Below are 24,981 nucleotides of genomic sequence, written 5' to 3' on the forward strand. Positions count from 1 at the left end.
CTCCTTTGGTATAGTTGGCAAGCATGCTAAGTTTATTATGTTGTTATTGCCCATGTAAAACTCTAGTCGACTTCATTATTCATTCTAGAAAATCGTGTTGTGCTTGTGATGTGTGATCATCAAGGAAAGTGTTAATGGAGAGTTACACATGTAGCTTAGGTTCTTATGCTTTTATTGGAAAGAGACAACTTTATTGACACAAATAAGGAGCAATCATGTAGGAGTTTTATAGGCAGATTTGGTCTAATGAAGGAAAACAACAACTAACAGATGTACAAGTCAATGATTGTCAGGTTACTGCGTGAGAAATTGGTGATTAGAAGTTGCCACCCTTCCTGCTGAACTTGTTTTAAAACAACCTCAAGCGATATATAAGTAGGAACTAGTTTTAATAGCAAAAATTTTCCCGCCCTTAATTAATAATCATACAAGTATTCATTAAATAAAAGGAAAGATAACCGAGTTGTGAGGCCTGCCAGTAGTGAGCATGATTGGGTAGCCAACATGACTCCTGGTTGGAGAACACCAAGCATCAGAGTTTTTTCATCAAATTGCATCCTACAACCCGTTAAGATATGAGTTTGATGTTCGTAACTCTTGTTGATATTATTTTGGGAAAAGTATCAAGTTCGACTTCTTTTTAATTGTAGCCAAAAATAACATCATTATGTTTTGATTTCATGTTACCCCATTAAAAATGCAAGCAAATAATTATTGGCAAGGTCACTTTTGGCAAGACAGGGATATAGAATTGCCAGTTTCCAAATATAAAATTGGTAAATAACGTCTGTAGGATGAGAAATGGGAAAGACGGTTGGTAGAAAGTTGTTTTTTCCATAAAAATATCATCCCAACAAGAAGTTGACACTATTGCTGAGCATGCGGTCTATGAAAAACTTAGTATTCTTTTTTTCCTATTTCCTTGAGCAATTTGGGCAAATTAGGATTTTAGGGGTTAGACTTCTATATATACAGAGATGAGATGCTTTGTAGGGTTTAGATATTATTTCTTTAGACAAGATTTTTGTAGTGGACAACTTATCATCCTTCCACCTTCCTGATCCCACAAACCACTACTACCTCTACATACTATTGGTCTTTTGGAAGCGTGTCATGTGTTGTCACCTATGTTGTAGGGAAGTGGCCCCTCACCCCCAGTGGGCCATCTGAATTTTAAAGAACGAACTGTGCATACAATGCCTCCAATGTTCTATTGGATTCGTGTATGCACATAGTAGCAAATACTGTCTAGTCCAAACATTTTTATAATTAGCGCAAGGGTTTGGTAACATTCTCAGGTAAATATTGTCATTTTCTCCTGGTTAAAATTATAATGAATTTTTGGCTTCGAGGTGCTCCATTGTTGGTAAACTTTGTCAAGTTTTCTACTCTTTAAAGTTCTAATGAATTTTTTGAAGATGAATTTGGATGTTTAAATTTGTTTTTGGGTGAGTCTATAAGATATTAGGTGTTAAATTTGATAATCCGCCTCGTTGAAATAAATTCTTCTAGTTGGGAACTCCAACTGTAAGTAAGTTGTTTTTCCTGATCAAATCTTGTTGTTTTAACTTAGATATTATGGATTTGAATGTCTTGCATCCCTATGATATTGAGCATTTCAAGCGTCAGAAGAGTTTTTCAATTTTTTGTTTTTTCCTTCTCTGTTTAACTATGTTTTTGGCTTCACATTTGGCATTTAATCATTGAAAATATACGTCTGCGTATATCATTATGAATTTAAGCGTTCTTTTTTTTTTTTAAAAAGGGAGGGGCTAGTTTCCAAGCAGAAGCATTATAGGGCCCTCTTTTTATTACATTTATACATATCAGACACGTTGACAACTGTCACATCGAAACCATCATTACAAATGGAATATTCGCCATCACATCAGCCGGAATGATCGCCATGGGACAACATATGCTGCAGCGTAGCAACACGAAGGGGGTTCGAACGCGGGCGGGGTGCGAGTTAGCCGATTGCCCCGTCCGTTGAGCCATGCACTCATGTGCAATTTTTTTTAAATCAATGAGGATTAGGCATTTCAGTGGTCAAATTTGTGAGAAAGTACTAAGAATTTTAGGCTTGACAAAAAACGTTTTGTTTTAACTTTACATATTCTGTGTAGTTTAATTCCTTTTGCTTCGCATCTGACATTGAACTGACAAAAATCTCTTTGTACATATAAGTTGCTTCTAAAGCTAGGTGTTTTTAATTTTTTAATATCTTTTGAAATTAATGAGGGTTAGGCATGGCATTCGTCAATTTCATGAGCTTTTGCTTCAAAATAAGGTTATTTTTTATTTTACATATTAGATCTCGGTTTTTTTTGGAGTAGTCTGTTGAATTAAAGGTTTTTTTTCCTTGTAGTATCTTGCTTTTGGTGTTTGAAACAATGTTTGTTTTCCTTGGATTTATAGGCATGCTGGTTGTAAGTGATCTCGACTCATTATGACCTTTTGGATTATAAGGCATGTGTCAGTGACTTTCAGAACAAAATACTTTGTTGAAGGATTTGGCCTTTCAAGCCTAGGATACATGTTACTATTTTTTTTTTTGAAATGTGATTTTTTTAGCTTCAGAGCATTTAAAGATGGGTTTAAAACATCTATGTAAACACAGGTGTTCATTCTGTTAGTATTTTGTTAATTTGTGGATTGTGCACACACCTGAACAAGGGTGGTGTGGTGGACCTCTTATGGACGAGTGGGATTAATTTTAAGATTTTTTTGTGTATATATAATTTTTTCCGATGAACATTCAAATTTTTTTGTAGTGAGCCTCTTTTACTGATGTATAGACTTTCCAACCATTAGGATATAATTGCATGGTCAAAAACATATAAAACACAATTCTTCTAATGAATTTTCAACTCTTTTTGTTGTTTTCAACTCAATATGTATGCAAATCAGTGAATCATGGAATGAGACATTAATACCATGCAAACCAATTGATGTATTCGACATTCTCTATATAGTTATTAGGTGAATCCTTGGTGATAGCATTTTTTAAATGATAATGTCCCCTAGTAAGTAAAAGTATACCGAATGAATTAGTATTTTGGATATTATGAATTTGGACACTCCACAGTATCTGTCAGGGTTTTAAGCAACTTAACCTTTTGAAGCTTTTGTACTCACCGTTGAGGGTTTTATCTTGTTAATCGATGTAGTGTGATGCTATAATTTTTATAAAAAATTGTTAGTTTACAAATTTCATGTTGGTCTTAAAGGTTTTTAGGTTCAGTACATGTAGCTTGACTTGTCAAATATTGTTATACCATCAAATATTTTGCTAGTAAGAAATTTGTCTTATATTGGTGAAATTTTCGGGCTTTGTTTTCTAATATAAAAACTTGACTTCAAATTAACCATAAATAATAGGTGTTCTATAAGCACAAGTTGCATTACGTTCCTCTCTATGTCAAAAAATATAAGAGCTCGATCTGTCTAAGCTTACATCCCAAACTGCAGAGGAGTACACCAAAAGCTTGGAGATATCAGCTTGGAGATGTCTAAATTTCAATGTATGGCTGCCTCAGTTAAACCTTTAACTATTTGTTTTAAGTCTTCACATCCATGCTTTGGTGTCAAACAACCCTTGATGCCAACACAAATATGCTACAGTAGATCAACTTCTCTGTTTTTTGTTAGGAAGAAACAAAATGGAGAATGTAGTTCCCTTCTCAGACATTTGAAGATTAAAGCATTAGATGCTGCTCAACCTTTTGGTAATGAATCCAAGGAAAGTGAAGACTTTGAAACTAATAATCATTTGAAGATTGGTATAGTTGGATTTGGTAATTATGGGAAATTTCTTGCAAAAACTGTGGTTAATCAAGGTCATATAGTATTGGCTCATTCTATAACGGATCATTGGGACAAGTATAAACTTTGAAAAATACAAAACAACAATAGATTGATGAGACCAAGAATAATGACCAACTCATCAACTCATTACTACACAGTTGTAAACAAACACTTCAGTGTGCTGCTTGACTGCAAGGACTTTCCAGTCTATTGGCCTCCTAGCATTAGAGGTAGGCCTCCATGAATTCACTATAATGCATTCACCTTCAGGTGCTCTTTGCCCACCAATTACTATAATCTCATTACCACAGGCCTTGAATGCTAGACCCCAACCATTCATTGAATTTTCCCTCATAGGAAACCTACCCACAACACTCCATGTGTTATTCTCCTTGTTATATTTCTTAACTTCATTTCTAGAATACTCAACTACATATAGTTGATTATTGACTACAACAACTAATGGGGGAGCACGAGTCATGTTGTTCCCTCCATGGAACATGTCACGTATCCTTTTCTAAGTCCTTGTTTGAAGATTATACTCTTAACCACATGTCAGGGAAACTTTGGGGCTTGACATTCCTCCTTTGACAAAACTTCACGTCTATGAAAATACCTTAACAAAGTTTTCGTGGAGAATGCATGTCAGGCAGAGTTTACCAAGTGCCTTACTCGAAATTGTAAAGTTTGGCAGATTTGAGCACAATGCCATTTTGATCACTTCCTCCTGCAACTATGGCTATCTCTCAGTAGTTTCTTCTTGGGCTGAATAAACAATGAAGACTAGCCATCCCTTTACAAATTCAGTGCTAATTATGTAGGATTCATGTATGTCATTGATGCGTTTAGTTTTTTTAGTGATTACGGAGTTGCTGGGATTGTGGATTTATAGAAGTGTAGATCTCCATTCAATTTAAACACCAGAACATCCTGGAAAGGGAACATGGGTATGTTATTTTATGATCTTAGCTTACTTTATGTTATTGTAAAAAAGATGAGATTTTATGAATTAACATAGTTTATGTAGTGGACTGTGGTTAAAGGAAGTCATTCTAGGCAAATTTTTCCCTCAAATTACTAAAACATTTGTGCCATTCTAGTATGTTATTTGACAAACATAAAAAACTCAAGCATATGAGATATACCCTAAGAAAATCATAAACCAACAGTTTTATGACTCCTTTACTAATCTCGAGCAGATCTGAGAGGTGACATTAGGCTCAAGAGCAAGGTGTCCAGACTAGAAATGCTTATATTTGATACTTAATGAGTTTAAAACAATTCAGAAGCCAAACGATGTAGTATTATGTGAATTTCAAGCATCAATAGAAAGGAATCTACAAATTTCATATATGAGCAACAATCCAGGAAGTCGTTGGGAAAAGTTATTAGATAAATTTGTGTTGTCTTTGTTCTCTGTTGCCATGTTCTTTTTATCTGCACATATCACTGGAATTAATACACTTTTCACCATTAGCCACAACACTGGTGCAAAGGGAAAATAATATTTCTTCCTAGATGTCTGTTTGGCTTGGGCATTTACCTGCTACAACAAAGCTGAGTTACTTTGTCCATTGAAATAAATTATTACTTTTCCCGTTGTTCACAACTGAAATAGTATGGTTACGTAACCAAAGTCCTGCTATATTTTTGAAAACAAAACATTTATTTTAAAGTATTTGTTTCCATCCACTTCTTTAACAAAAGTTACCTCCTGTCCCACAGAGTCCAGATTGTCCACATTTCTATTGGCAAGCTCACCAACATAAGCATCCTTTTGAACAAGGAATTCTTGCAAGTGCTTTTTCTTTAAGGTTCTCTGACGTTTTTTCACTTGTGGGATTTCCATACTTATCTTTCTATCACTATATGGAAAAGCTCTATGAGATGAAGCCAAATGATCATAACCAAAATTTTATCTATCCTCTTCTTCTATGTTGATTTTGTCTGGGTTCTAATTCAGTGTGCATATTTACACATTGCAAGCCTTTTTGTTGCATAAAGCAGAGTCCACATTTTTTTTGTTCAATGCTTTTGTTTCTTTTGTTCCTTTTTAAAATTTTGTCTAGGATTAGATCCCAACTCCCAAGGGGATTGGAGGTGTTTGTGTCCATTCTGAAGATAAATATCAAGATAAGATCTTTGATATCTATTTAGACGCGTACTAATGGGTGTTGGCCTATATGATCTTAAGCCTTTCGTAGAGTTGGAGCCCTTTACAACCTTTGTACTCTGAGAAGCAAGAGGAACAATAAAATATGTCGTAGATTGCCATTGTAACCAATTGTACATGGTAATCCCTTCTCTTTTTCTTCAGGGAATGGTGTACCCTGGAAGAGAGATTTTGTTCTCAAAAGAGAGGATTCCAAGGAAGCATTATTGCCTTTTCCAGGGACTATCCAAGAAGGGGTAGAAATTCTAGAGAGCCCATTTGATACAAGATGCACAGAAGGAATGAACTTTGGAACAAGAGGCATAGTTTTAACTGAACTTATGATTTGTTCATGCATATGTGTGATACCTTCAATGGGTTGTGAACCTCTAACCATTATTTCAGTGCCACTAAATGTTCCATTTTGATACATCTCCATTAACCTAGATGAGGCACAGGTTGCTGGATGAAACCAACTGACATGCTTTTGTGAAGAGCCCTAGGGTAAATTAGAGAAATTTTTGTTGTCTCTGTTCTCTGCTGCCATGTTCTTTATATCTGCACATCATTGTAATTGATACACTTTGCCCCATTAGCCACAACACTGGTGCAAAGGGAAAACAATATTTCTTCCCAGATGTCTGCCTGGCTTGGGCATTCACCTGTTGCAACAAAGCTGAGTTACTTTGTCCATTGAAATAAACTATTACTTTGTCCATTGTTCACAACTAAAGTAGTATGGTTACCTAACCAAAGTCATGTTATATTTTTGAAAACAAAACATTTATTTTAAAGTATTGTTTCCATCCACTTCTTTAACAAAAGTTACCTCATGTCCCACAGAGTCCAGATTCTATTTAATCATATTTTGAATTGTACTCATATATGCTTGTGAATCCATGCACCGGGTAACCCACTTCTAAGAGTAGTTGGAACATTGGATAATAAGTGGAGTTTTAGTCTGGAACCATGTCCAGCGCTGAACAATAACTGTTCATGATTGTGTATTTCTATGAGTTACTATTATGCTGAGGAACAAACATTATCTAGTGAAGTCTTGCTAAATATTCTTCATGTTCTATTCTTCACACTCACATATGAAATATAATGGTCATAGATGAGATCATGAATATGCAAAGATTCAAGGAAATAGAAAAAAATGCTACTGTACATGGAATGCATTGGATAATATATACGTTGAAGACAAATTGTAGATGAAAATCTTATTCTAGCCTACTTTGTTGAAATCCCTAGTTGTGTACTTTAACTGCTAGTTGTTACCACTTTTCTGTTTGTAGTAGTAATTAATAAATTCTTCATGTTTGTTACTCAAGTGTTGGTAGATTCCTTGCCTCTTCAAGATCCCTTCATCGTTATTGTAACATGCTTTCCATGAATAGCATGCAAGCTTGTGTCCTAAAGACTAGGCAATATAGTACTCAGCTCCTCCTTCAGCCTAATCTTTGTCTATTCTAGTATCGCTAGCTAACTTACCATCTCCTTCAAAAGTACAGGTTTTCACCCGGTTGAACTTGTTGCTCATCATCATCTTGGATGCATTTAGCCCATCTTCTATCTTTTTTCCTGAAACATAAGCCATTTCTATTGGTGCATCAAAAACCATCTCTTTGACTGCTTCGTCCAATTTCCCAATTGGACTAGCGCTCTATATTGTATAGTGTTCCACCCCTTGATTGGAAGGAAGACCTTTCTCTTTCTAGCAATATTTTGTTGAGAGGGCATGCGTGTATAGACAGGACCCTTGCCAATAATAGTTTAAATCCTCTGAATCCTCACCTTCAAAGTTACATGTTTTCAATGTGTTTGAACTTGTAGCTCATGATCATCTTTACTCATATTGGATGCATTTAGCCATCTTCTATCCTCTTTCTTGAAACACAAACCATTTATGCTGGTGCATTAGAAACCATCTCTTTGACCACTTTACCTAGTTTCCCAACTGGACCAGAGGTATGTTTTGTACAGTGTACCTCCCCTTGATTAGAGGGAAGAACTTTTTTTGTTTCCAACAAATTTTGCTCAAAGAGCATTTGTCGATAGACAAAACCCTTGCCAATGCTATCAATAGAATATTTTAAATCCTTTGAATCCTCACCAAGCTCATTAACATCATGGTCAACATGGTCAACATATAAATGTGACAAGTGATGAAGATCATCGTCATGTAATTCCTTGTCCTCTTCCTCTTCATCCTCATCTTCTGCAACTTCTTCTTCACCATCCCCACTCATCTCCACTTCTTCATCCTCATCTACTAAACTATCTTGCCCACCATGTTCAATGCTAAAGCTTGCAACTGCACCAACATCTTACTCAACACCCTCATTCATAAAGTTTAAACTCCTCTTCAAACTCTATTCTCAAATATTCAACACTTCGGACAAATGCCATTGCATCATGGGAAAATTCCATTTGGTTAGACTCTGTTTCTAAGAATGAGCAATTGCATCTGTTGATGATGCTTCTTCATTCTCTCTTTCATTCTAGTGTTGATGCACAATGGAGCTCGAAGCTCCAGGATTGTTATTTTTGTGTTGAGCATCTTCATGGCCTTATACCGATTCTATAGTTAAGGGCTCTAAGGCCTTCACAATTCCATTTGCAATCTTAACACACTCAGGATGATCTAAATCTAGATTCTCAAGTGTACAAGACAAGGCCTGAATCACTCCAACATCAATTAATGCTTTTGACACTTCTGTTGAAATGTTTGACCTTGAAGGTGAGCATGTTGCAAGATCATTTATCAATTATTAATGCATTCATTTGGCATTCTGGAGGTTTGTATCCATATGCATGAATACATATAGAAGCACTGAGTGAATTAACAATCTCTACAAATAGTGTTTTTCATCCTTAGCTCAACGAATGCATATTGCCAAAATTGGCTAACCTTACTTGAGAATTTTTGCCTCCATTCATTATCTGCCTTCCTTTCTTTTATGTGCATCCTAGAAGATGGAAGAAACCTATGAAGAACATGGTATAAAGGTCCACTATGGCCCATGCCATTGTCTCCTCCTTGTAGAGCCTCTAAGATGGTTGCTTTCAGCATCATGACAAAGAATAATATTTACTGTTGATGGATACATCAAAACTGTTTCAGTTAGTAGGTTCAAAATAAAATCTTCTCTTGCTAAAGCAAATGAAGCTTTTCCATCCATTTCCAAGTTATCTCTGCCAACAATAGCCTTTCCTTTCTCCTCTGATGGAATCTCATCAACATCCATATCTATAACAGAACAAGAAGATTTAAATTTCCTTCCAAGGTCATTCATCATAGGGGGTAAATATTGAGTAACTCAATCTAGGAGCTATTCAATTACACTTGCAAAGCTATGTGTTGGCCTCTTGTGTCCTTTAATTTTCCCTCTAACATCATAAATTTGTATGGATGCATTACCCAAGTTGCCAGCAAGGTTGTTTTCACTTTGCATAGACTTATGTCCACTTCTTAGCTTATCTTTCTCTAAAACCTTCTCCTTATCTTTCCCTTTTTCCTTCTCCTGATCTCTTGACAAAATTATATAAGGTCCTTTTTCTAATCATTTCAACCTGATAAACTGCTTTTGCAGCAAGCATGAAAACAGGAGGATCTCGGGAGATAACAGGAGCCATGTTTGAGAGAAAAGTACAAGGACTCACCCTTCCACTTATATTTCGATTTAAAGCTACTACAAGACTCTGTCGAATGTCTGATTCCATAGCTTCCTAAAGCATATGAGGATCGTCAAGAATATGTCGAGTGATGGTTAATGCAACACTGTCAAACCCTTAAAATAGGCAACTAGTAGGCAAGCTCAGCAAAGCCATCAATCCACCTCTATCAAGGAAATGCAATGTTATGGCATGCACCCTTGTAGGCCTTTCTCATAACTGGAGAAGAGCTTGTACTGAAGTTTAGGGTAGATTCTTCTAAATGAAGTTACAAACAATATCAATAGATTTTTTTTGCTACTCTCGATAGTTATGTACCCATCAGGAACATTCAACATGTGCTATATATGATTTTATTGATTAGATTCCAAGTTCTCAGGATTCTCACCATCACCATCTTTTTTCTTGGACTGCTTAGAATTTAGAATAGTAGAATAATTTTTTTTTTGTTGGCTTCAACTATATCAAATTATCAACTAGTAGCATGGGTGTCAGATACTTAAAATCTGGCAGGCTCTTACTTTTTGATGCCTGCAGGCAAAAGCTAGACAATATATCCAACAAAACACTAACAAGATCATTGTCAACAACAACTTCACAAGCTACATTGCTTTCATGTAAAATTAGAGGCAAAACATGAGATGTCAGGGATAGTATGCTATTATCCTTTACAATGTTTTAGTTGCTCTACAAGAAATAAGAAGATTTTGCTTTTGGAGGGGCTTTATTAGAGTGAGAAGACTGTGCTTGATGAGCATAGGCTTGTCATCCTCGGGCAAAGGAATCAATGTTCAACCTTCATTGAAGCCATGCACGGTGACAAATATCTTGAAATAAATCTATGAGATCAAAAAGTTGAGGTTCAACATTCCAAATAGATGACTGCCTAGGCTGATTCAAAACAAGATTCACATAATGCAACAGAGGTTGGAAAATGATCGTCATTGTCACTTGCATGCACATCCAAATTAGTTTTGACACTGCTAGAAACATTTCCATCATCTTTGTTATCCACTACTTTTGAATCCTTATTAAGTGCAACTTGCCATAGAATTTCTTGATGTATCATCCTAATATCTAGAAGCACATCCTTGCTATCATTTCCAATCTCTGCCATTAATGTTGTCAACCATCTATTCTCTCTAGTAGAATCAGCTAGAAAGGAAAAAAAATATTGTACCACAAACAAGCACCAAAATACTTTCTGGTTCAATCCATTTTCTACAGCTAATAAATTTGTCCCCACAATAGGATCCAACACATTTGATGTAGTATGGAGATGCTCTTTTAGATAAGCACAAAATACTTGTGCAAGGGAAGTTTTATTTTGTTGTGTGAATGCCTTGCAAACTGCAATCATGTGCACAACTGCAACCATCCCTTCTGAAGAGAGTGGAATACTTGGAAGAGTCAAGAACCTCATAAGGGATTCTATGCCCTTTTATACATCTTAGGTAGCTGCCATAGGGCTTGTGGGCAGGGAGTCCTGGACTGAGAATGGTATGATTGCCTTTAGATCCTTAATATTATTGCCATGTTTCCAGATATCTATGGAATGCTTCTTTGTGCTTTTTCCTTTCCTTTGATTCTTGGGGTCCATGCTTTGTGGTAGAGAACATAATGTTCATTTCAACCACCTGAAACACCAAGAAACACATGCCAAACACACAGGAAACATTTCACCTGGCATTTCATGATTTCGAAATGAGAGGTGAAATGCCCTGTGGCATTTTGGGCATGCTTCATATCCTAAAGCATATTTTGGCTATGGAAATAAACACTTGCACTCACCCAAACAACTAAAATTGGTATTAAACCTTTGATAGTGTTGCTTCAACATCGATTTGACTTTGATGACATAAAAAAAAATGAATTTTTTTTTGACTAGTGATGACTTCTAACCTATATTGTAGCAATTGTTTGCTTATATTCTTACTGTCACCAAGGATTATTCTAAGGCTCACTTTCTATTAGGCCTATTGTTCACTCGATGACTCTATCTTCCATCCATGTCATTTGAGATGTTTCAGGACTCTGCTACAAGGAATTTTGTGTTCAAATATATGTTTGAAATCAATCAAACTAGTAATGTGGTACAATCACTATTGAATTTTTGCTAAGCTTGGTTGGCTTCCCAAATTTGATTTTTGGAAAAATTTATTTCTTTTGCCAATTACTTCTGGGTTTTTGACAAGCAATATCAAGGCGTTGTAGGCATATGCATTCTCTTACATCATTTTACTTAGTTTGAAAGTATGAACATAATTATTTTGAAGCCTATATTCTTAATCTGCACAAGGTACATGGATTATTGACATTGGGTCCACAAAAATATGCTAGATTTTCATAATGTAAAACTACTGTGTGTTTGGTACAAGAGATTTTCTTTATATCAAATTGTTCTTTATGCCAATCCCTAATTTCTTTCAGAGGAATCCATAGACAAATAGTGGGGAGAGTTGGAGTAAATGGAGAATTGATAATGAAATCGAGGACACTATCATGGACATATCATTTAGATTAGTGTTTTGAAATTTTACGAATAACAATGCAAACTTTGAAATGGGAATTATAAACTCAAAACGGGAACTCTGGCCCAAAACCTCGAAGAAACATGAAAAATAGTGCTAAAAACGAAAAGTGTATATACTGAAACAATGGTTTTTTTTAGGGTCAATTTTGAACATGTTTTAAAAATGGCAGTGAAAACGATTTTTTTTGTGGAAAAATTGGGCAAAAAACACCCTGAAAATGAAAAGTGTTGATATTGGAATGATGGTTTTTTTTTAAGGTCAATTTTGAACATTCTTAAAAGATGCTAATAAAACCAAATTTAAAATTTAAAATTTCTGTTTAATTTTTTTAAAAATTGTTAAAAAAATTAATTTTTATTTTAAAACAAAAAGAGTTCACACTACCCCACATATATTAAATGGGCCAGCAACGGCGGCGCCCCCACGGGTGGCCGAGTGGTGGACGGGCAATTCCCAGAATCACCAACCATCATCCAACCCCCACCCGACCGCCTGTGGGAGCGGTGGCTGTGGGCAGCGCAGCTGTAAGCCTGACCCATTTTAAAATAAAAATAAAAATTGATATTAAAAAAAACGAATATTTTATTAAAAAATGCATTTATTTTTTTCAAACAAATAATGTTTATTTTTAATTTTTTTAAATGTTTTTTTGTTTTTAAAATATATATATATATATATATATATATATATATATATATATATATATATATATATATATATATAATGTTTAAAAGAATTTAAATCGAAAATTTTAAATTTTTTAATATAAAATTTAAAATGTATTTTTTTAATGAAAAATATGTTTTTTATTTTTTTGGTTTTAATTTGAAAATACGTATATTTTTTTAACATTTTAAATGTTTTTTTTTTGTTTTTTAATATATTTTTGCTTTTTTTTTTCTTTTAAATGTTTTTAATATTTCTTTTAGGAGTCTTTTAATTTTTTTTTGTTAATTAATTAATTTATTTTTTATATAAATCTAGTTTGTTTTTAATTTGTTTTTTTTAGTTTTTGTTAACATTTTTTTAAATATTTCTATTTTTACTTAATTTTATAGTTTTTTTTTAATTGACATAAAACATTTAACGTGTCAAAAATCGTTAAATTTAGAAAATAATTATTTATATTTCATAAATTATAAAATTTAAATTTAAAAAATAGGTCTCTTAAAAAAAGGCATAATGCAGAATCACCACTTTTTTAAATAAGCATGCAAATCACTAACATTCTAAAACGTTAAATTTAGAAAATAATTATTTATATTTCATAAATTATTAAATTTGAAGTCAAAAAATAGGTCTCTTAAAAAAAGGCATAATGCAGAATCACCATTTTTTTAAATCAGCATGCAAATCACTAACATTCTAAAATGTAATGTACATAAAAAAAATTTAAAGTGCCAAAAACTATGCTTTAAAAAAAATGTGTTTTCTGCATCGCCCCTTTTCATAATCAAGTCTTTTTTTTCCATATCTCTACGAAACGGGTAACAGTGTCAGTTTTTGTTTCAAAGCTTACATTGTTGAATATTCTTGAAAAATGGAAAGCACAATTTGAAAACCAATTAATATTTACATGAAAAAATTATAGCAGAACTATTAATTTGATAATTTTCTAGAGTGTATATGTGTATTATAGAAAAAAATGTTTAGGAATACTACTAAAAAAATAAAAAAAAATAAATATAAATTGTTAATGGATGTTTTTGCTATTATAGGTTTCATAAGTCTCATTCACCATTTCTCTAGAAATGCTTGTTATGGTTTATAAATAACTTGATTCTTAGATACATTGGATTGAATTTTGTAATATAAGTGAAAATAATGTTTATATGTTCTTTCCATTTATATTCATCATAGTTTTATAAATTGTTTTCTTTTTTTCAATAACATCTAACAACATTTGAGATGAACTAAGGATCATTCATCATCATTTACATTCTTCATAATTTGTTTCTTAGAAATTTTTTATATTCCCTCATTATTAGTCCTAGTACAAAATTCAAAAAATGTGAAAACAAATGTTTGAAACATGTTAGGAGTTATTGTTAAGTAGATTATTAGTAAAAATTCAAATAACTTTCACATTGATCACCCTTTGACACACCTAATTCCCCACTTTGCGACATTTTCATAAAGATTTTAAGTTCTTTTCCACTCATGATTATTTCAATTTTCTTAAAGTTTTTTCTCTACATGAGACACATTACCCCATGTCCATTATTTAGACATGCAATAATTCAAATATATTACTTTAATGTTAAAAGTCAAAAGAACTTGTCATGTTTTCTTATTGGGATGTGCTTCTCTCACTCTTGATTTTATAATTTTATCCTCTAATCATTTATCAATAAAAGAGTCTACCTAATAAAATACACAAATCATGAAATATATTTTACAAGCAAGTAAAGTATTTCAAGCTAAAACAATTTTTGGATAAGGCAACACATATAATTTAGTAACATGCACCAACATGCCTAATATAGTTTTATGTGATGGTGAATTATTACTATATAATGTGCACTACTAAACTCAATTTTTTCGTAATTCCAAATGGTGTGTTTTTTATATAAAAAACACACCAATGTGTGTTTACATAGATTATGTAATATGAACTATAAAAGCATTTTAAAAGAAAAGAATTGACTATGTAATACATGGAGCAGTCAGATCTTCCTAAAAAGCACATATTTTGTTGAAATAGAACAACAACCCTAGAACTTCAAGAGCTAATAAGGAAAATTCCACAATTCTAACCTCAAAACTAGAACAATGGATCTAAAACTCTTAAAATACTCGACATAACTACCTTAATCTTCAAATAAAAAAGGAGTTAACCATGCAAGCACTTTGATTCCATAATGAGAAATCACATGTGGGCTACTCATAGGATGAAAAATGCAGAGGAATAACTCAAACTAACAAAAATTGAGACACCAATATTTATGTGGTAAAACCCTCAAAGAGGGAAACACCCATGAAGTAACATAGAAGTTGTATCATTGCTCATGAAATGAAATATGGGCACACAAAGATATCCTCTCCCACCCTAACCCCCTTATTCATGTAGCAGGATCGAGTCATAGTTATAGTTAAGTAAGGAGTCAATAAAGCCCATATTAATAATTGTAAGTGGTTAACCCGCAATTAATGACGGGACCACAGTTAGTTGCAAATGGGCCATGGTATTAGATAGATGGTATTAATAAGAACCATGGTATTGATCCATGGTATTGCATGTATGAGTCATATATAAAGGATAGAGACTCCCTGCGAGGAGAATCGTGTCTTATTTTGTAATCGAGCTCTGCTCTATTGGAGGTTGCCCCCTCGAAGAGGCAAGTGAACATTGCTTTCTGAATAATAAAATACTTGCTATTGTTTCTCACTATTCTTAGTTCTGGGTATATTTCTTCGCATATTCTATATTCCAGTATCGTCTTGCAGGTTAAGAGCATAACAAGTGGTATCAGATCTCTTTCTAGGGTCAGTGGAATCTTCATTTCTTAGCAATTTTTTTTTTTTTTTTGGCTAGAGATGTGTTCCGGCGTCTTTAAACCACGGGATCTGTCGTTGAGCGCATAAACCTGCGGATTTGGGGAGGCATGCATGAGACTCCCTGTGAGGTATTGCATGTATGAGTCATATATAAAGGATAGAGACTCCCTGCGAGGAGCATCGTGTCTTATTTTGTAATCGAGCTCTGCTCTATTGGAGGTTGCCCCCTCAAAGAGGCAAGTGAACATTGCTTTCTGAATAATAAAATACTTGCTGCTGTTTCTCACTATTCTAAGTTCTGGGTATATTTCTTCGCATATTCTGTATTCCAGTATCGTCTTGCAGGTTAAGAGCATAACAAGTGGTATCAGAGCTCTTTCTAGGGCCAGTGGGATCTTCATTTCTTAGCAATTTTTTTTTTTTTGGCTAGAGACATGTTCCGGTGTCTTTAAACCACGGGATCTGTCGTTGAGCGCATAAACCTGCGGATTTGGGGAGGCATGCAAAATACAAGAGGTGGTCATGCTTGTTGTACTCCATTGTAACCCCTGTGGGTACCCCTTCGAGTAGTAGCGCATTAGACAGAACCGTGCACGGACTGTCTTCCAAGTACCCTATGGGTATATCGGAAGCCCCCTAGCTCCTTTGAAACCTCGCCATAGATAAACCGTCGGTCGTCTTGCTGCTACAGTACACCGAGAACAACACTCGGAGAGATTACTCGCCCGTACGATAGGGTAGTCGGGTTGTACGGCTAAGGGTACAGTTGATCCTCCTTAGTTAGAGCCCTGAAACATTGGGCCGAGTACTACTGTCAGACCCTTATGTATATTGCGATCTGTAGCACCTGACACTCCTCGAGACCATAGTTCCCTTTTCTATCTTGGGATCACGCATAATCTCTGCTAGATCAGATCTCGCAAGTGGGGTTGTAGCAGCAGTAGACATCAGTCTCGCAGTTCCGAGTTAGCAGACCAGCCTTTCCGATCCATCAGATCCGCAGCAGCAGTCGGTGCCACCGCTCAGAGCTATCCGATCAGCCATTCAAATCTCTCAGATCCACCAGATCTGAGTAGTTGTGTGGGGTTCCTATACCAGGGCGTGATTTTCGCAGGACTTTTGGCAGCATTGACATTTTGGGGATTCGGCTACTGCAGTATTCCTAAGAAAGGAGTAAAACTCCATTTGGAGTTTTCAAAAAAAAAAAGTATGAGACCCCCCGGGGCGCTTATTGGTGATCTAGCCCATAAGAATCAGGACGACGAGCTGAGCAAGGTGGTACCATTCAATTGTCAGTGAAAAAAAAAATTCTGGCGGTCCCAAATTTCAAGTACATAGGATCGGTGCATGGTAGAAACTAGAGCTCAAATTATGGCCAATGAGAAGAACGACAAACTTGAACAATCCTTGCAAGCCATCCAATCTCAGCTTGACAGACTAACTGACACACTCTTTAAAGGCAAGGAGGAAGCCCGCAAGGAGGCATATATTGGCAATGGACACAGTGAGGGTGAGTCTAGCGACTCTCTTCACCTTTGGGGCACCCACCAACAATCCTGTCCGCGACCTCCCAAGCTGGATATGCATAAATTTGATGGTACTCACCCGGCCGCATGGATAGCACAAATGGAGCAGTATTTCAATCTAAATAACATCTTAGATAATGAGACTCAACTTATGGTGGGGAGCATGTACTTTGACAATGCAAGATGGAAATGGTGGGAATGGCATCAACGTTGCAATGGAAGTTTTCTGACTTGGGCCACCTTCAAAAAAGCTCTTACAGAGCACTTTGACCAAGAATCTTCTTTTTTGGGTCGTCTCACTAAGCTCCAACAGACTGGCACAATGGATGAATATGTTACAGCCTTTGAAGCCTTAGCTTTCCGCACTAGGGATCTCTCAGATGCGTTCTACATGGAATGTTTTATCAGCGGTCTTAAAGAGGCCATACAAGCCAACGTCCGACTACACCACCCTCCCACATGGTCGGAGGCTTGCAAGGTAGCTCGTAACGTGGAACGTGCATTAGCAGCCCAGTCCATTCGCCAAAATTTCACCACCAAGGGTCGGCCCCCACAGGCTCACAGCGCAACTCAAACACTTAAGGTTCAAAATGTGTCACCTGTAGAAATGGCCGAAAGAAGAAAACAGGGATTATGTTACTACTGTGATGAAAAATACTCCCCAGGTCATAAATGCAAGGAGCTTAAATTTTTTCAAATTGATGCCACTGATTACAGCTCATCGGAGGAAGCCCCACCACTTGAGGAACCGGAGGAGGTGGAAGAAGACAACCAGAAGGACAATGTCCCTGACGAACCAGTTATTTCGCTGCATGCTTTGGCAGGGATTTCTTCACCTCAAACATCACCCAGTAGAAGTCTTGATTGATAGTGGAAGTACACATAATTTCATCCATCAAAAAGTCGCGGAAGCAGTGCATTGTTTTGTATGAGCAGTTTCTAACTTCCAAGTCCAACTTGCGGATGGGGGAACAATGAAATGTGAAGGCCGCTGTGAAAATGTCAAACTTAAAATGGGGTATTATCAGTTGAAGACCCACATGTTTGCCATACACATGGGGGGGTGCGACATTGTCCTCGGTGCTGAATGGCTTCACACTCTTGGGCCAATCACAATGGATTTTTAGGAGTTATATATGAGCTTTAAGAAGAACAACTCCACATATACCCTCCGTGGACTCCAGGCGGGAGCTCCCTCTATCATCAGCTCACATAGGATGGAAAAATTGCTAAAAAAAGGGCCATCATGGAGTTATCGCTCAATTTAATGCCAATTTGAGGAGGAAAGTACCCTGCTTGCAATTTCCCTTCCCATTCTAGAATGGATTGAAGAGGCTCGCAGGGAATGGTTTTCACATCCCGGGCTCTCCCAAGTCATTACTCAATTGCAGGTGGATCCAAATTCCACCAAGGGCTACTCGTGGCAGGATGAGATTCTTGGCTACAAGGACAGAGTCGTAATATCACCAACATCCACCCTCAAAAGCCGCATTTTGGCAGAATTGCACTCATCCCCCACTGTAGGACATTCAGGCTTTGAAAAGACATATGCTCACTCTAGAAGATATTTTTTTTGGACAGGCATGAAAAAGGACATCCTTACTTTTGTAGCAGAATGCGATGTCTGTCAACGCCACAAAGGGGAGACAATCAAAGCACCAGGCACATTACAACCGTTGCCCATCCCGACATCTATATGGACGGAGGTTTCTATGGATTTCGTTACAGGTCTTCGAAAGTCGGGAAACAAGTCAGTCATCATGGTGGTTGTGGACTGACTTTCTAAGTATGTTCATTTATGCGCCCAACCCCACTCGTTTACACCGACTTTGGTCGCTCAATCTTTCATGGATCAAATCTTCAAATTGCATGGGATGCCCACTTCTATTGTCTATGATCGTGACCCGATCTTCACCAGTAAATTTTGGCAGGAACTCTTCAGGCTACAAGGCACCCAACTAAAACTTAGTACTTCCTATCATCCACAAACGGATGGTCAAATTGAGGCCGTCAACAAATGTCTGGAAACCTACCTTAGGTGTTTCACTTCAGAAAATCAACATCTATGGGTACAGTGGTTGCCTCTAGCTGAATGGTGGTATAACACCAACTATCATGCCACCACCAAAATGACTCCCTATGAAGCAGTTTATGGTCAACTCCCTCCTTCCCCTACTTCTTATATCAAGGGGTGCTCCAAGGTACAAGCAGTGGATCAACTCCTACAAAACCGCACAACCATGCTTGCCCATCTTAGAGAGAATCTTCATCAAGCTCAAAACCGCATGAAGCAACAGGTAGATCAGCATCACTCAGAGCGCCAATTTCAAGAAGTGGATCAGGTATTTTTGAGGTTGCAACCATATAAGCAAACTTCACTCAAAGACAAGGGTTGTCATAAACTATCTCCAAAATTCTACGGACCATATCAAGTACTTCAGCGCATTGGAGAAGTGGCCTACAAGCTAGCTTTGCCACCCACTGCAAAAATCCATCCAGTTTTCCATGTCTCATGCCTCAAGAAAGTGATTGGGAACAATTGCAGAATTCAAACCAGTCTACCTGAATTGGATGAAGAAGGGTCAATCTGGCTCCAACCTGAACAGGTCCTAGACACACGAGAACGGCACCTGCGTGGCCGCATGATCAAGGAAGTCCTCGTCAAGTGGAAAGACACCTCTCCGGAAGATGCAACCTGGGAACTAGCCACTATTCTTCAGCAGTTTCCGCAGCTTCAGCCTTGAGGACAAGGCTATTCTTAAGGGGGAGGGCATGTTAGGGTCCCACCCTAACCCCCTTATTCATGTAGTAGGATCGAGTCATAGTCATAGTTAAGTAAGGAGTCAATAAAACCCATATTAATAATTGTAAGTGGTTAACCCGCAATTAATGACAGGACCACAGTTAGTTGCAAATGGGCCATGGTATTAGATAGATGGTATTAATAAGAACCATGGTATTGATCCATGGTATTGCATGTATGAGTCATATATAAAGGATAGAGACTCCCTGCGAGGAGCATCGTGTCTTATTTTGTAATTGAGCTCTGCTCTATTGGAGGTTGCCCCCTCGAAGAGGCAAGTGAACATTGCTTTCTGAATAATAAAATACTTGCTGTTGTTTCTCACTATTCTAAGTTCTGGGTATATTTCTTCGCATATTCTATATTCCAGTATCGTCTTGCAGGTTAAGAGCATAACAATTTTTCATTTGTTTATCTAGATTATATTATAAAACTAGGCCAAAGCCTTACATTTATATATACTAGCTTGTGCAACTAAGGTGAACCCAACCCTTAGGCAAACCTTGGGTCCACTTGCGACTATCTACAAATCTAGGATTGTGCCCATATGAAGTGGCATGACTCCCAAGAACCTAAAATGCAAGTGAGCCTTGAGGGCCCCAACATAAGCAAAAGACCAAGCATTGAAATTTGACTATAATACATGGTCTCCCAAAAATATATAGGTTTTATTGAAATAGAACAACCACCCTAGTTATTCAAGACCTAATAATCTGAGCTCCACAGGTTTGACCTCAAAACCAAAAGAAGGGATTTGAAGCTCTTCAAATACCCAACATAACTAGCTCAATATTTGAATGAGGAGTGAACCTCACAAGCACTTTGATACCATATTAGGAAATCACAAGTGGTTTACTCACAAGGATGGATACCACTTAGGAATAATTGATGTTGACCATAAACTAAGACATTGAGATTTACATGGTAAAACCCTCAAAATGAGACATCCATGAAGCAATAGAAAAGGGCTATATCGAGTACAATACTCTACTCTTAATCATGCGAGACAAGTGACCATCCATGATCTTTGAATAGATATCATGGACCAATTAGGTGATAAAACATAGATAAGTTGTCATAAATACCTAGAACATGAGCACCATCAGAGCATCTATGCGTGAGATAGAACGGTGACCATTAGATAACCAAATCACACATGAATATACTACATTAGACCAAGTTGGTCTTAAGCAACTCCTAAGGTGTAATATCCTGATACCCCCCCTTCAAAACAACTTGGGATTGGACAAAGGATTTACAAAGTGACATGGGACGAGAGGGAAGCATTGTGCCTAAACCCACTTGAGAGAGGGAAGGAGGCGTTAAAAATTTACAACTAATCCCAGACAGAGGAAAAGAACATTCGTTTTCTCCTTGAGGTTTTATGAAAAAGAAAAAAACTAATAAAGCTTAAAAAAAATCCAAAATTTGCATAAGCCAAACGTTGCTTCCAATCTTTGTGAAAATCTTTTATGGTTAAGGTTGTTTGTCACATCTGGCCACACCTTTAGTGTAGACCTTAAAAAATTTCACTGCACAATCCTTTCAAAATTCCCAAAATTTGTTGTCCAAGCAATTAGATCCTTCACATGGATTTAAAATCCACAAAAAAATTGAATTGTGATGCATTTTGATGGAGAATCCTCTCAGTAAAATCTTTTGTCCAAAAGAAAAAATAAGTTTGAAACCCTTGAAGAAATGTTGTAAATTTTTTTGATATGAATTTTTCAATCTATAGGATGTTGACCAAGTGCATGAGGTTGACCTTGGTCGAACCTTGAAATGTTCAGTGAGTCTTTCAGGGATAGGCCAAACCCTACACAAACTCACCCACTAATGAAGAGTTTGAACTTTTGGCGAGATTAACCATGTCCTCCCTTTGTTTTTCTGTTGACTTGAGTAACTTGCAAGTAACCAGGAGACTCAATGAGTCTTGTTCTAGTGGTTACCTTGAAACTCTAGAAAATTAATCTGTGTCCAACATTTACGAAGATCTAGTTCAATCTTTACTCCCGATGAAATTCTCTATTTCTTGTAAAACATTTTCTAGCCAAAGGTGCACAAGCAGGTTTGGAATCCTTGATCATAGTGGGATGGAAGAGGGATAAAAGATGCTAGAAAAATATTAGGGAACCAGAGTTGAAAAAATATCTTGTAATTCCCTAAAGCGAAGGGTCTTCCTCAATAAATTTTATCATATTTGCAACAAATACAAATTTTAATGTAAAAAAATTCTTAAAATGAGGTATTAAGCGAAAGAACTGTTTAACAAACCCACTTATTCTTTCTCAGTCAGAAGAAAAAGGCTTCATGATTTAGCAAAAAAACCTGCAAATAAAACATTTCTCAGTTAGCAAGATAGTCTTCCAAGGCTTTCTCTCTAGACACTTTGCATGAAGAAGCCTGAGTTTCTTAACACATATTTTGAGCCTCTCTAAGGCAGTCAACAATTCTCCACCATTTACACCCTGAAATGGACCCCATCACAGTAGCATCAAGATACACTTGTGAATTCCCCTTCACTAGTTGTTGTTTATGGGAACCCTATAATGCTTCCTTAAATCCTTTAAAGGATTACAAACACCTACCAACAACCTGCAAACTTACCAAATTGGTTGTGTCGTGCTGGAGCCAAAATCACAAGCCACTGCATTCAACAATTTGACAACGACTTCTCTCCTGTGCACCTTACATCCATGGGTAGAGTCTATCCTCTTTCCAATGATACGTTGAGTGACCATTAGTTTAGTAAAATTTATTAAATTTAGATATGTATACATCTTGAAAAATAGGATATAATTTAGGGGTTAATACAGTGAATTTTCCTCTCAAGTCAACATTGTTTGATGGATTTTATTACATACTTGGCTTGAGATTTGGATGCCTTTGTACAATATGGATATGTAACTACAAGAAACAACTGATTTAGAAAAATGGATTTGATGAATATCCATTTGTGTCTTGTTATGATATGACTTGGTGAATGGGTAGGCAGGGAATTGACCTAACGCGAATGTTCATTTGCAGAAAACCAACTGAATTATGGCTGAGATATTTTCCCTATGTCCAAAGATGAAGTTCACCATGAAGGGTATGCTATCTTACTTTGTAGGCATGGTTTATCAAACCAAAGTCGTCACTGGTTGCTAAAAAAATGGCTCCCTTTTCACAGCTCACTACATCTATTGGCACTGTTGTTTATTAGATTGGATATATTTCCATTTGAAACTTACATTGGATAAAGTATTTATCTGGAATACATTTTTTTGCCACTGTAATTGCATTTTATGTTGTAATCTGTCTATTGACTTTCTCAACTCAATCTTTGACACATTGGGTTACAGTTTTCTTAACAAGGGTTTATTAGATTTCAATCTTGCACTAGACCTCGGTTTCCTAGCTAAAGCATGTAACTATACTTTCTTCAAGCCTAAGTTCATATTATATGCCACTTAATTATCTATCAATATCAGTTACTAGAGATATATTACCATCTATAGGCACCTAAGAGAAAACCCTGAGTATCAAGTGTATCCTATATTCAAGTACTTTGATAACTGGTGCTAGGATGAGAATAAGCATGGCGATTTTTTCTCAGCTTTATTGAAAGCACAACCACAATTTTTGAATGATTGGAAGGCCAAGCTTTGGTCAAGGTTAATCTGTCTCTTGGTGAGTTAATCTTGAATTACATCTAATATATCCTAAAGATCTAGGCAATATGATGTCTGCTATTTTCATTCAATATTTATTGGATGCTTTACTATTTCTTATTCCGTGTGAATGATTTCTTTTGGTTACACTTGCTTTCCTTTTGCAGGTATATGTGACAATGTACTTGAATGATTGCCAGAGGACAACATTTTATGAAGGCATTGGATTGAACACAAAAGAGTTCGATATGCATGTTATCACTGAGGTGGGTTAGAAGTTTCATATAGATTGCAATACTTAGAAGCCATTTTGTGTCTAAAATTGAGTTGTAGTTATTTTGTGTGTTTGATGGATTGTACCAATGTATTTTTTTGATTGATGCAGACAAACTGAACTACAACAAGGATATTCCCCATTGTCTTGGATGTTGAGAATCCAAAATTCAAAAAGAAACTTGATATGATGGTAGACATCAACCACCGGATAATAGAAATTGGAGAAAGCCAAGCTCATGGCTTTGTGAAGAATCTCCAAAGAATTACTCTTATAGCTACTTTGGTGTCAAAATTAATAGCAACTTATTTGATGCCACCCGTGGATTTTAGTTCTTTGGATTACGTTGATTTTGAGCCATAGGTTGTGTACTAGATGCATTTCATACATGCAAAGGTACATGATTGCACTATATTGTCGAGAATGGAGCTTTGTGACTCTATGCCTTTCTTTGTAGTTGTTTGAATTTTGATATGTCCTACCCTTTTCTAGAAAATCATTCATATTTTGTTAGAAGATTGTCTTTACATATGCACATGCTATATGCAACATTGTAGTTTTGTGATCTAAAGTTCTCAGCAATAGAAAGTCTCTATGTCTTGTTAGTAAACAAAATATTTAAACTCAGTAGGTATTTTTATGCCATGATTTGTGAAAACATTAATCTCTCATAGTTTGACAGAAGTGGTAGAGAAAATATTAATCTCTCCTACCTTGATAGAAGTGGTGGTCAAGATCAACACATACAAGAACTTTGTGGTGGAATATTATCAAAACTAATAGAGGGATATGAAAGAGTTTACAGTAATAACCTTGAAAAACATGCCCGCTGAAGCTTGCAACATTGTTTGCAGGAAGATAAAATTATGTTTATTTTTTCCAAACATGTAAGTTAGTATATTATAGTTTAATGAATATGTTTTCATATTATCATATATGGTTTCATACTTTAACAAAAAATTCACCAAGACTTCATAATGTTTTATTATTCAGTGAAAGATTTGTCAAGATCTTACAAGATTTTATAATTCAATGAAAGATTCACCATGATTTTAC

At 36.0% G+C, this 24,981-nt stretch overlaps 2 pseudogenes; one reads left to right on the plus strand and one right to left on the minus strand.

Moving 5' to 3' along the window:
* Nucleotides 1–3,946: 3,946 nt before the first annotated feature.
* LOC149265394 (F-box/kelch-repeat protein At5g60570 pseudogene) lies at nucleotides 3,947–5,656 on the minus strand (annotated as a pseudogene).
* A 6,913-nt stretch (nucleotides 5,657–12,569) lies between these two features.
* LOC149265395 (magnesium-protoporphyrin IX monomethyl ester [oxidative] cyclase, chloroplastic-like) lies at nucleotides 12,570–24,483 on the plus strand (annotated as a pseudogene).
* The last annotated feature ends 498 nt before the right edge of the window (nucleotides 24,484–24,981 follow it).

The sequence above is a fragment of the Pinus tabuliformis genome, chromosome 6 (assembly GCF_031772625.1).
Source record: "Pinus tabuliformis cultivar Carrire ecotype Pingquan chromosome 6, CPIR1, whole genome shotgun sequence".
NCBI lineage: Eukaryota > Viridiplantae > Streptophyta > Pinopsida > Pinales > Pinaceae > Pinus > Pinus tabuliformis.